The sequence below is a fragment of the Phyllostomus discolor genome, chromosome 7 (genome assembly GCF_004126475.2).
Source record: "Phyllostomus discolor isolate MPI-MPIP mPhyDis1 chromosome 7, mPhyDis1.pri.v3, whole genome shotgun sequence".
In the NCBI taxonomy this organism is placed as follows: domain Eukaryota; kingdom Metazoa; phylum Chordata; class Mammalia; order Chiroptera; family Phyllostomidae; genus Phyllostomus; species Phyllostomus discolor.
Window position 1 is genome coordinate 106,877,892 of NC_040909.2, and position 13,663 is coordinate 106,891,554.

Consider the following 13,663-nt stretch of genomic DNA (forward strand, 5'->3'; position numbering starts at 1 on the left):
AGCCTGTGGGAGGTTGGGGAACATCTGGTCGAGTTCATCTCTTGCCACCACCAAACAGGGTTTGACTCTGTTACTTATGTCTGTTTTAATGTGCCTCTTTCTTCAACACGGCATCTTTGGAACATCAGGATGTTGCACAATAACTGAGTGGAATCCAAGAACCAAGCCACACATGCAGAACTATGAGAAACCACATGTGGAAGAGAAAAATAACTTCAGCTAAAATATTATTTTTCTTCTCAAAGCAGCAAATGTGTTGGAAGCCACATTTAATATTTGATACAGACTAAGATAGGGTGAGAATGTGCAGTGCTTATAAACGTCTGCATTAAAGGGACTTAGGAAGTACTTTCAAACTAATCTTAATGACTACCATTCATTGACTGCCTACTAAGTGTTGGACACCTTATAAACATTATCTCTGATTATGCAATATGGCCACAAAGTGGTTATTATTATGCTAATTTTTCTAATTAGCAAACTAACTGCTGAAATAATAAATGACTCCTCAAGTTCCCACAACTGGTAAAGGAAAAATGTAGGTTTGGACATAGTTCCTTTTGTCTCCAAAGCCGACAGTCCCCCCACTCATCGTGTGCTTCCCTGTCCATCTACAAATGTTAAAAGTGACAAGTATTGACTTCCTGTGTTTGCACAATTGCTCAACTCCCTTAAGTAGGCAGAGTATGTATGGCTGGGACTATGTCAAAGAGTTAGGTATTATTGTTATATATAATACATATATGTGGAGAGAAAGGGAGAGAGAATATCAGGTTAAGATAGACACTGAGAATGAATAAATGAATATCAGATTAAGACTGACTGGGGACTTGAAAACTGCTGATAAGAAAAGTCAAATCTGAATATGCCTATTCTTTCAAAAGAACAATGCAACATTAATAAATATTCAGAATTATTAAGGCTTGATGGTACCAAAGAAAACCAGACATCAGTACAGATTCTTTTTCTTCAAGGAGCTCATTGATCCTCAACCACAGTGGGTAACAAATCATCAAACCTCTACTATAGCATCTGCTGTCCAAAAAATTACCTGGATTTACTCTTGTGGTCTACTAAATCCTGTAAGAAAGTAGAAAAGCAATAGTGCCATGAACTTAAAGCCAGTTCACAATAGTACCTGTCAATCAGATCTTTCCTGTCTTCCTTATTCTTTTTTTTTCCTCACCTTGCTCCAACCCTCAGGGGCTCCCGAATCACAGCTGGCAAGATCAGGGAAAATAAATGAATTTGCACAAGAAAGAGAAGGAGAACCAGTCAAAGTCTTGCCTTGCCATAAGCTTCAGGCCCCCCAGTCTGAAATAGATCCAAGCTCCAGTTCTGTATTTTGAGAAAAAAAAAAGATGAACATTAAATCAAGGTCAGAGGTATTATTATTATTATTACTATTATTATTATTATTATTACACCAGACTTGATGAATCTGTTTAGTATGTGTTTGTGGTTGAATGGGATTATGAAAACTTCCATTACTTAAAAGTGGCTAGAAATTATAAATATCAAAGTTTATAGAGTGAACATGAGCTCTCCACAAGTGATTTGAGACCCTATATCTATACCAAAGAAGACTCAATAGGAGACTATTACTGCCTAAATAAGAGTGAATGGTCTCCATTTTACTTTTTGGCCAAGAGTTCTTAATCTGAAGTCCGTAACTCCCCCCACTACCCACCCCCAGAGCAACATTTTATGCACATAGATATATGTACTCTTTTCTGGACAAAACCCACAGCTTTTATAACGTCACCAAAAAAAAGTTAACATTATTTCCAAGTCAGAGAACTTCTGCAAATCAAGAAAGATTTTAAACTTTGGCTTCAGTTGTAGTTTATATTTCCTGCACATGTAACACTGGTCAGTATCCTGCTGCTTCTGTCTTGAAGTAGACCTGAGAGGTGAGACAGATGCACCACACGCCAGAAAGCCCTTACAACCTGCTTCCAGGACACGTAGGGGTCCAGGTATGGAGAAAATTAAAATTCACTTTGAAATCCAGGGTGTAGTTTCCAGGCCATAGAAACATACATCTTCGAAGAACTTGGTGTCTCAGTGAGGTCACCTCTGTTCTGACTCTATTTTGATTCTTTTCAGTGAATTGCAATAAACATGTTTTCTGAACTTATGTTTTAACATAAAATCAGTGTAACCCAAGTAGTTTGAATTCCTAATGCTCAGTTTCTGGTTGCTGGATTTTCACAGTCTTGGCCTCTATTGTCCACAATTGAATTGGGTGAGGCCTGTCTAGCTGCTGCCTGAAAGGTAATGCTAACCCACAGCATCCAGTCTTATTCAAGCTCCTAGTCCTATTGCCCCCACTCACCCGCATCATAGGTGCTCTTCCCCCACTTGAGAAGTTATCTCCATTGTGTTCCTAGCGGCGGCAGCAACAGCCAGCTAACATCACAAAAGTGAGTCATTAGCATTTCAAGCTAGCATTCAAGAAATCCTTTCATAGAACATCATAGGATATAGTTAATTTGATACACAGCAAAGTAATTGGCAAAATATTAACTGTCTTTTAAGAATTAAGCACAAATAATAAAACTTAAATTGATCTGTGGAAGAGATCAATTAGTTGCTCGAAGTAGTATTTTACAGTCAGTTCTCAAATATCCATATTCATAAAAAGTGGCACAGATAATCGAACACAGCAGATAATTTTTTAAATAATTAGCATTTGGTTTTAGAAACCTTTATTTATTTATTTGCATCAAAGTTACCTTCCTAATAATGTTTTGCTTATATTAACGTTTAGATGAGGGTGTAGCTCGCTAGCAAGCATCAACTAATTACAGAGGGAGACAGCCATATCCATACTAGGTAAGGGTAGAAAGACAAATGAGAGATTAAAATTTGACTCTGCATTAAATCTTTCCAACTCAAGTAATTGAGAATGAGCGCTAATCTTCTTGAACATGACCTCTTCAGAAACTGCTTCTTGACCTTCCAGTTCAACACCATGTGCGTCCTTCAGTATTGTGTAGTTCTTCACAACACTGGCACCACGTGATTATTTGTTCAGTCTCTGTTTCCCACACCAAAGCATGAGCTCCAAGGGAGCAGGAACAGAGTCTGTGTTGGTCTGCATTTTATCCTCGACACCTAGAAAGTTCACTAGCGCACAGTACATTTCAACAAATATTTATTTGTTGAATGAATAAAATCTGCGTCACTTTTTATCTGTGATATGTGAGAAAAATTTATTTAACATTACACAGAATATTTGCCCAGGTCCCCAAGAGAAAGCCTGATCTGGGGGTGGAAGCTCCGTGAGTGCGGGCAGGGACCCCACTGACCTTGCTCACTGCTGGGCACCAGGCTGGGGTGCCGTGCTTCATATGTGGCAGGCCATCAGCAAACATAATTGAGCTAGCAGCCCTACACATCCCCTTCCCCTAAATCAGAAGTGCTTTTCCTCCCATGTGAGAGGCTCTCTCAGCTGTGTCCCCAGCCACTGCAGCCTTAGCCAGCTAACAGTCATGAAAATTGTTTGGGACAATGAACAAGAATAACCAAGAAAAAACCACAAGGGTCTGAACTGTGTATATCTTTCCCACCAAGTTAGACAGACACAAAAGAGAGATGAGATGTGACAGTTTGAATTTTTGAGAGGGCTGGTAGGTCTGAGTGTTAGCATAACTTTGCCCAGCTGGGAACAGAACCTGGGGTTTCCACTGTTTATTTCTATGGTAACGACCATCTCTCTCTCTCTCTCTATCTCTCTCTCTCTCTCCCCGCCCCTTTCTCCAGTTGGTCTAATCTCTATCCATCTATACTTCATCCCTCTTCCTTAAGCACCTCAGGACTACAGAATCTGTGCAGCCAATTTATCAAAATATATTTTTGGTATTTTTTGTGTTATTATCTGTAATGTTTCCCTCCTGTGGAGTGTTCAGAATGGTAACCTTGACATCAGAGTAAGCATGGCCAGTGGCTCACATACTTCTTCTCTGGGATTCAGACATGAAGGGAACAGTGGGGGACCTGAAACAAGTCAATATGGCCCCCCTAACACAGCCTTGCACAGGGAAATGAGTGGGCATGAAACTTCCATTCAGCCCAACAACCTTGGAGACCACCCGGTGCAATAACCGCGTTTTACAAGTAAGGGAAACTGAAGCCCAAAGGGGCGAAAACAAACAAACAAACAAAAAAAAACACAGCACTTCTGGACTCACATGAGATCTCAAGAGTGAACTGAGTAAAAAAGGAAACATTTTCTCTAACTCAAAGGATGACTCCTTCCCCTCAGCATGTAAGTAGGGCAAAAGTCTATCTAATATTGAAAAAGTAAAAATCAAAAAGATGGAAACCTTGACCTAACTTCTGCTCTAGCAAGCATCTTATGTATCCTATCTTCCATGACCAAACTTCTAGAAATAGAATTTATTACTTTATGATTTTATTCCCATCCCCCACAATCCATGGCCCTATACAGAATGCCTATTCAGAATCTCTCCCAAACTCTTGTCCAGCTGCTAAAGGATTTACTCCAGATTCAAGCATTGTAGATTCACTTTTCTTCTTTTTTTTCCAGTCAATAGCTGACCTGTCCTCTCCTTCCCAACTCCATGGCCACTGGTAGAGCGAGGGTGTCACATGATTTGAATGACATGGAATATTGGTCAGGATTCATTTTGACTGACATTCCACCTAGTCTGCAAAAGGTGAAAAACTGACTTGAATAAAGAAATGGTTATTTGGGGGATGAGAACCCAAAAGCCACACGCCAGCTCCTCACTAGGGCACTAGGCCCTAACTGACTTTTCTTGGCTGCATATGGCAGGAAAAAGGGGCCAGCCATTCAGACATTGGGGGGTTTTCAAAAGCCTAATACCTTCTCAACTAACTAAGATAATATTTATCACTTTTAACCCAAAGGACCCTGGTTTCTGCAGGAATACAGCTTCACATCTCTGCAGGTGGGGCCTGACTGATGGCGAACTCAGCAGACTGATGGGGTCTTGATTAAATTACCCTCTTTCTGATGTCTGAATGGCTGGCCCCTTTTTCCTGCCATATGCAGCCAAGAAAAGTCAGTGAGGGCCTAGTGCCCTAGTGAGGAGCTGGCGTGTGGCTTTTGGGTTCTCATCCCCCCAAATAACCATTTCTTTATTCAAGTCAGTTTTTCACCTTTTGCAGACTAGGTGGAATGTCAGTCAAAATGAATCCTGACCAATATTCCATGTCATTCAAATCATGTGACACCCTCGCTCTACCAGTGGCCATGGAGTTGGGAAGGAGAGGACAGGTCAGCTATTGACTGGAAAAGCCTGGGCTTTGCCATCGGTATTGTCACAATCACCATCATCCTAAGTGGACATGCAAGATAAAGAAATGTCTTTACCTAGGTTCCGTCGAAAACAGAGCCTGAATAAGGGGGCTTCATTTGAAAGGCGAAGCTAAGCAAAAGTTAATGAAAATAGAAGTGTGACAGGGAAGGTTGGAAAGCCACAGTGTGTCATTGCACTGGCCACTGCTTTACCATAAGCTTCAAAAGACACACAGCTGTTCACTCAGCAGGTGTAGCCACTCAGCCACCTGGGATGTCTCCAGACAGGCTGTTCAGAGAAGCTGCTTAAAGCAGTCCTTTTAAGGAGGAAGGAGAGGGAACTTATCTGCATAACTCTTTCCCACCTCCAGTCTCCCAGGTTCAGCGCACAGGCAGTTTCTTCCCCTAAATTCCAAGTCATGTCACGCAACTCTCTCCATGCTGCTGAAGAAGCCCATGTCGGCGCCCCAGTGTCCTGCTGCCTCCAAGCCTGGATGTGGCCGGAGGAGTCAGAGACCCCGAGAGTTCAGCTGGCCAACCTCAGGTGGTAAAACTGCACAGGCCCACAGAGGACCGATCAGACTCAGTGGCAGCTGCTGGCAAGACAAGCAGGTGAGGCTCTGAGAATCTGATGAGGTATGTAAGATTACAGCACACAATAGGAGTTGGAATTAAAATCATAGTCAGAGCACAGAACTATATCCTCCTTCTTCAGCTGTTGCCATACACGTGTCTCTTCATGCTGAGAACCTAGGCGATGTCCCTGATGATAAAAATATAGTAGGCTTGCCAACCTAGGCATTTCATAGTCTTAAATCAAAATTATATGTTATATACCTGGGTGTGGGAAAGTACTTGTGTGTATCCTTAGCCCTTGAAAAAGGCCTTGTGATCTCTCTACTACAAAGGCCCCCAATGAGCTCCTAAGCACCAAATCCAATGACTCCCTTTCAATGTTTACTTAATCTGACCACTTTATAACACAAAACTTTTCCTTTCCTGGATTCCAAACATGGCTCTCTGCAGATTATCCTCCTTTGTCAATCTCCTTTGATGGGTGCTTTTCCTCTGCTCACCCTGCGAAGAAGGCTGGTCTTCCTGAGGTCTCAGCCTAATGCCCTTCTTAATCCACCTGTTCATCCTGGGGACATTCATATGCATCACTGACTAAAACCATTGCTGTGTGTGGAGGATTCCCAAAACTCCAGACTTGTGAATAAGATGTGATCTTGGCCCTCTGTGGGGAAAAAGACAAAGGTACCAGTTCTTATGATAGTATAGGACATGCTATGCTGGTAAGTGCTATAACAGCATTGTACATAAAGCACACTCAGCCTGAAAAATTTGCTTAAATTGTATCTGAAAGGACAAGGAGTTATTTTAAAAGATGAAAAGAAGGAGAATATTCCAGGGGGGGAATTCCAAGGAACAGAGGCCTAAGAGAGCAGAGGATCAAAGAATAACTAGTGAATCTGAAAGGAGAACATGAACCACAGCTGGAGAGGCACCACTGGAAAGGCAAGAAGGGACAGGTAATAAAAGGCCATACCAGTGCCTGGCCACAGTGTCTGCATTTCATCCTGATAACAGAAAAAAAAAAGGATATTTCCATTTTATAAATATTCCTTTGTGAAGACTGTGGTTTGGAGGATAGAGACCAGTTAGGTGGTCATTGCCACAACCCAAGCAGGACATCCTAAACTATTGAAAGTATGGCAATTTTGAAGTCTGGTTTTCCTACCTGAAGTAAGTTATAAGGAAAATTCTGAGCTAATTCCAGTATTTGTGTCTATATATGTATGGAACAATAAATTGTTTTCTGGATTCTTAAACATTTACTTAACTTTTGGGCATTCTAGGCAACTGTTCATTAAAGAATCTCCAGCAACTCAGAGAAATTAAAATTATTTTGTATATGACCAAGTCATCTTTTTCTCTAAGAGCTCCTTATAATTTTTTATTCATTAGCTAATGTTTATCAAACAGCTACAAGAGAAAAAAGTCCCTGAATTATACAAAGCTGACTGTGAATTATACAAAGATGATTAAGACACATGTGCCCACAGAGTCATAATCCAGTGAGAAATGGTCAGAAAAACCATCAATTATGAAACAAGCAGATGAAAGAGGGACCAAGACAGACGTTCCAGCAGTGTGATATGATTGACAGCAGAGGAAGAGGTAGGCAATGCTGTCTGAGAGGTTTGAGTTAGGTAGGGCCCTGAAATGACAAGAAATTCAATTAGGCAGGAATGAGGGGACCAGTGTCTTTGACAAAGTCCCAGGGGTCTGACATCACTGTCAAATGGCTGGGCTTGGTCAAAGTGGCAGGTATGCAGAGGGACATAGTAAAGGGAAGAAAAATAGGGAAGACCTAAAGATTTAGGTTGAGGCAATAGCAGTTGAGCTGTTTGAACAGACATCTATTGGGGCATCTGTGAATCAGTATGGGGTCATCCCTCAAAGTCATTTGTAGTGTATGGACTTAGCAAATTGTCTGTGTAACTGTTCAAATAGAAAATTGCTCAAAAAACTAAAAATAGAACTGCCTTTTGACTCGGCAATTCCACTGCTGGGATTATACCCTAAGAACCCTAAAACACCAATTCAAAAGAAGCTATGCACCCCAATGTTCATAGCTGCACAATTTGCAATAGCCAAGTGCTGGAAGCAACCTAAGTGCCCATCAGTAAATGAGTGGATCAAAAAGCTATGGTATATTTGCATAATGGAATACTATGCAGAAAGAAAGAAGGAGCTCCTACCCTTCATGACAGCATGAATGGAGCTGAAAAGCATTATGCTAAGTGAAATAAGCCAGGCAGTGAAAGACAAATACCATATGATCTCACCTATAAGTGGAACTTAATTAACAAAACAAACAAGCAAGCAAAATATAACCAGAGACATTGAAATAAAAAACAAACTGACAATAACCAGAGAGGAGGGTAGAGGGGAATAATGGGGTAAAGAAGAAGGATCATCAAGGAACATGTATAAAGGACCCATGGACAAAGCAAAAGCCGGGAAGGATTGAGGGTGGGAGGTAGGGATGGGTGGGGCAGGGGAAAGTGGTGGTGGGAAAATGGAGACACCTGTACTTGAACAACAATAAAAAATTGAAGCAAATTGAACCCCTCTTCACTTTGACACCACTGCCTTCATATTAACCCAAAGAAAACAACAGATTCCTCATAAGCAGCAACTGTCGAAGCAATTACCTTGGTGCATCCTCAAACTTTCCCAGTCTCATCATGGTACCTGGATATGAGCTGGCTCAAGTGAGACTGCAGATTTGTCTAGGTGTATACTTATTTTCATTTCATAGGACCTCTATTATTTAAGACTCTGGAGGACAGGGCTGCTATTTTATAAGGCCTCTGTGAAGTTGCATTTCCCTAAAAACATCAATATGCAATCTACTTAAATCCATGGAATCAAAATCTAAAGTGTACTATTTAAGAGAAAAGTTAATAGGTTTAACTTACATCCTAAGTTGAATTGATGGAGGAATCTTAGTAATAAGGTCAAGAAAGTTAATTCCCTTTAAGGAAACCCCGAGGAATCTCACCTCTAAGGTATGGCTAAAAAGAAAAAAAGAGAGAGAGAGAAAAGAAACAGAGAACTATGGACCAAGAACAAAGGCTCTGACATCAATAAAAGCCAAAACAATATACTTATACTACAAACTGTTTCATACAGAAAAAATAATCTGTCTAAAATTAAATGATGTTATGCACAGTCATCGTTGTGTATATTTGTATATATCAACTTCAGAAAGACATTTATCTCTTAATTTGGTGATGTAATCCACCTACATCGTCAATGGTAAGGTTGTAAAAAAACAGTTCACATAACTCACATAACTCTTTTACTGTTAGTTTACATGTCTCCACGGTTTGTGTCTGTTTTTTGTTTTTGTTTTGTCTGTGTGTTTTTGTGTTTTTCAAGGTTTCTTAATATATATACCATAATTGTACATTCTTGTCACAGAAGAGTCCCTACTACTTTCAGCTTATTTTTTTGCTTCCTTTTAATCTCTTCTGCTTCTTAAGGCCGAAACGATGGACAGGAGGCAAGGAAAAAGGAAGCAAGGAGAGATGCTGCTGTAAGCATGCGGATAGAAATGATTCTTATCTATCCTCACCTCAAAACTGAAGATACGTTAACCATTTGGCATTTGGAATTTTGAATTACTCTATCCCTCTTTGTTGTTGTCTCTAGTGTGTTATTATCACTTCATATGAATGCAGAATGAGACATAGAGGGTGAGCAGGCCTAGCCCATGTTCCACCTGGCACCCTGCTTTTCTCTTTGGTGTGTAGAAGCCATACGAACTTCCTGTATTAATTTCCTGTGGTTACTGTAGCAAATTATCACACGCTAGGTGGTTTAAGACAATACAAAATTATTCACTCACAGTTGTGGAGGCCAAAGGTCCAAAATCAAGACTTCGACCAGGCCACACCCGCCTAGGAGGCTCTCTGGAAGAATCCCTCCTCTGTCCTCTAGCTTCTGGTGGCTGCTGGCATTTCTTGACTTTCTTGGCTTCTGGCTGCATCATTCCAATTTCTTCTATGACTTCGCATTGTCCCATCTTCTGTGTCTTGTCTTCTGTTTGTCTCAAATCTCCCTCTTTCTCCCATAAGGACATTTGTGTTCAGATTTAGGGCCCACCCAGGTTATCCAAGATGATCTCTTCATCTCAAGACCTTCAACTTACATCTGCAATAACCCCTTATCCAAATAAAGGTAATAGCCACAGGTTTCACAAGTTAGGGTGCGAACATATCTTTTTGGAGGCTGCCATTTGAAACACTACAATGCCCATGTAAATAGAGGTAACTTTCACGATGGCGGCCAGATCCCGGCCTCAGAGAGTGAACCACTCTCCCGTGTCAACAAGTGCCCACAGATATTATCCCAGGTCTGAATCAAAACACTAAACTGGTTAAATGTGTGTCCAAGAAAAGCAAATGGTAGTCTGATCCTATTTGGGAATTTAGACAAAGGCTATGAAAGATTTAATAAGCAATTATTTCACCTGGAAATAGGAACACTTTTGAACATTAGGATATGCATGACTGCATATTATATTCACATGCCACTTGGAAAATATTTTACTGGGCACAAACTATTGTCAGTGTGGAGTATTTTGGAACCAAATATGCTCCAAATGGAAACATTTTACCTTAGAAATGACATAGAATCCTTTGCCTTCATGTATATTACATTTCCAAAGAAGGTAAATATTATGCTGTCTTGTACCAAATGCCCTTAAGATTTTTTGAAACTGTAATATAAAACATCATTTTCTCTGGCTCTAATCCAATTTCTCTGACTGATGTGTAAACCTTAAAATTGTTTGTAGTTCTGTGTCAGTATCTATTACTTTTGAAATGACCCCTGCATTTCACATCTTATATAACATTTTCCTCTCTTCTCTGGGAATTGCAGAATATCTTTCCTAGACACACTAATTGCCTGTGACATCTGCAATCCTTTTGAACACTGGCGTTTTCTTAGAAAATCAGTAAATACTCTGTTATTTGAAGAGGACATTGTTGCAAAACACTTCCCCTGAATCTTACTTTCTCCTTGAACATTATAATCACACAGGGCTGAATTACAGCTCCACTGCTGCCTATGCATATTGTATTCGGTATGGATTTGGTACTACAGTAGCTTCAGAAACAACTCAGTCTGTCAAACTACCAGTAATAATTTCTTCTGCAGATATACTGAACTCACAGAAACTAAGCAGTACATTTTAGACAATAAATCTTACAAAAGACCAGTCAAATCTATATCTTTTTAAATGCTTTTTATTATGTTCTTCCAAAACAAACCCCGCTCCATTGACCTCTAAACACATTAACCTCTGCAGGGCAAAATCTTAAATCCATATTATGTGCCTAAAGTTTCTAATTCAGCATTTAGTGAGCAAAATAGATTGTAGTTGGTATTAAAATGTCACAGAACCAGCCATATCTGACAGTTGCTAAATAGCAAAGAATAACATTAAGCTTATCTTAAAAAAAAAAAAGCAACATGGCTAAAAACACTTGTAGGTCCAAGACAAATATTCAAAATCTAGGCACACTTTCACACACCAATATCTGATTTACAAATATTCCTAAATATAATTCATAGGTTGCAATCAGTCACCCTTAAATTACTGTTTTGTTTTTTGGTTTTGGAGGGAGGTTTTGTTTTGTTTTGGGGGGAGTTTTGCCCCCAAACTAGCTACTCACTCTCTGCTTTTACCTTCCTGGCCATGAAAGAAATACCCTTATCTCCCCAATTCTTAACCCCATCTTTTTGTTTCTTGCCCTACTTGTAAAAAAATTATCAATTACAGTTCACATACAATATTATATTAGTTTCAGGTAGACAGCATAGTGACTACACATCTACATAAATCAACAAATAATCACCTTGATAAGTCTCCTATCCACCAGACAACATTCACTGTTGTTATAATACTATTGACTATATTACCTATGCTATACTTTGTATCACTGTGACTGTTTTGTGACTGCTGCTTTTTACTTCTTAATCCCTTCACCTGTTTTACCCAGCTCCCAGCCCCCTCCCATGTGGCAACTATCAATTTGTTCTCTGTATCTACAAGTTTATTTCTGTTTTGTCTGGTCATTTATTTTGATTTTAAAATTCCACATGTAAGTGAAATCATATGGTATTTGTCTTTCTCTGACTTATTTCATTTAAGATAACACCCTCTAGGTTTATCCTTGATGCCACAAATGGTAAGATTTCATTCCTTTTTATGGAGGAGTAATGTTCCATTGTACCAGCTCTTCTTCATCCAGCCTCTATTAATGGACACTTAGGTTGTTTCCATATCTTGGCAATTGTAAATAATGCTACAATAAATATAGGGATGCATGTACCTTTTTAAATTATGTTTTGGATGATTCAGATAGATACCTAGAAGGTGAATTGCTAGGTCATATGGTAGTTTTATTTTTAAATTTTTAGATTCACCCATACTATTTTTCATAGTGGCTGCACCAACCTGCATTCCCACCAACAGCACACACAGTTTCCATTTTCCACATCCTCGCCAGCACTTCTTGTTTGTTGGTTTACTGATGGTCGCCATTCTGACAGGAATAAGATGATATCTCATTGTGATTTCAATTTGCATTGCCCTGATGATTAGTGATGTTGAGCATCTTTTCATATGTCTATTAGCCATTCATTGTCCTCTCTGAAGAAAGGTCTATTCTGGTTCTCTTCCCATTTTATTTTTTTTTAAGGATTTCATTTATTTTTAGAATGAGGGTAAGGGAGAGAGGAAGAGAGGGAGAAAACATCAATGTGAAAAAGAAACATTGATCAGTTGCTTCTCATACACACCCCACCAGGGACCCAACCTGCAACCCTGGCATGTGCCCTGACTGGGAATTGAACCAATGGCCTTTTGCTCTGTGGGACAACGCCCAACCGAGCCATGGGGGTCAGTACCCTCTGCCCATTTTTAACTAGATGGTTTGTTTGGTAAGTTGTATGACTTTTTATATATTTTTTATATTAACCTTTTATGGGATGTATCATTGGTGAATATCTTCTTGATGTTTTATTCAGTAAGTTGTCTTTTTGTTTTACTGATGTTTCCTTTGCTGTGCAAATACTTTTATTAGTTTTATGTTGTCCCATTGTTTTATTTTTTCTTTTGTTTCCCTTGCCCAAGAAGACATATCCAAAAAAAATATTATTACAAGCAAAATCAAAGCATTTACTGCCTATTTTTTCTTCTAGGAGCTTCATAGTTTCAAGCCTTAACTTAAGTATTTAACCTTTTTTGAGTATATTATTTTATGTGCTGTAAGAAAGTGATCTACTATCATTTTTTCTTGCATGTATTTGTTCAGGCTCCCCACCACCATTTATTGAAGAGGTTTTCTATATCCCATTGCATATTCTTGCCTCTTTTGTAACAGATTAATTGACCATATAGGTGTGAAATTATTTCTGGACCCTTGATTCTGTTCCCCTGATCTATGTGTCTGCTTTTATACTAGTCCCATGATGTTCTGAACAGCTTGTAGTATAGGTTGATATGTAGTGTGGTACCTCCAACTTCATTCTTCTTTCTTAAAGTTGCTTTAGCTATTTGAGTTCTTTTGTGGTTCCATACAAACTTTAGAATTTTTGTTCTACTTCTGTGAAAAATGCCATTGGTATTTTGGTAAGAATTGCATTAAATCTGTAGGTTGTTTTGGGTAGTAATGACATCTTAGCAATATTAATTCTTTTTTATCTGTGAACACAGTATATGCTTCCATTTATTTGTATCTTTTGATTTTTTTCTTCATCATCTTATAATTGTCCAAGAACACAACTTTT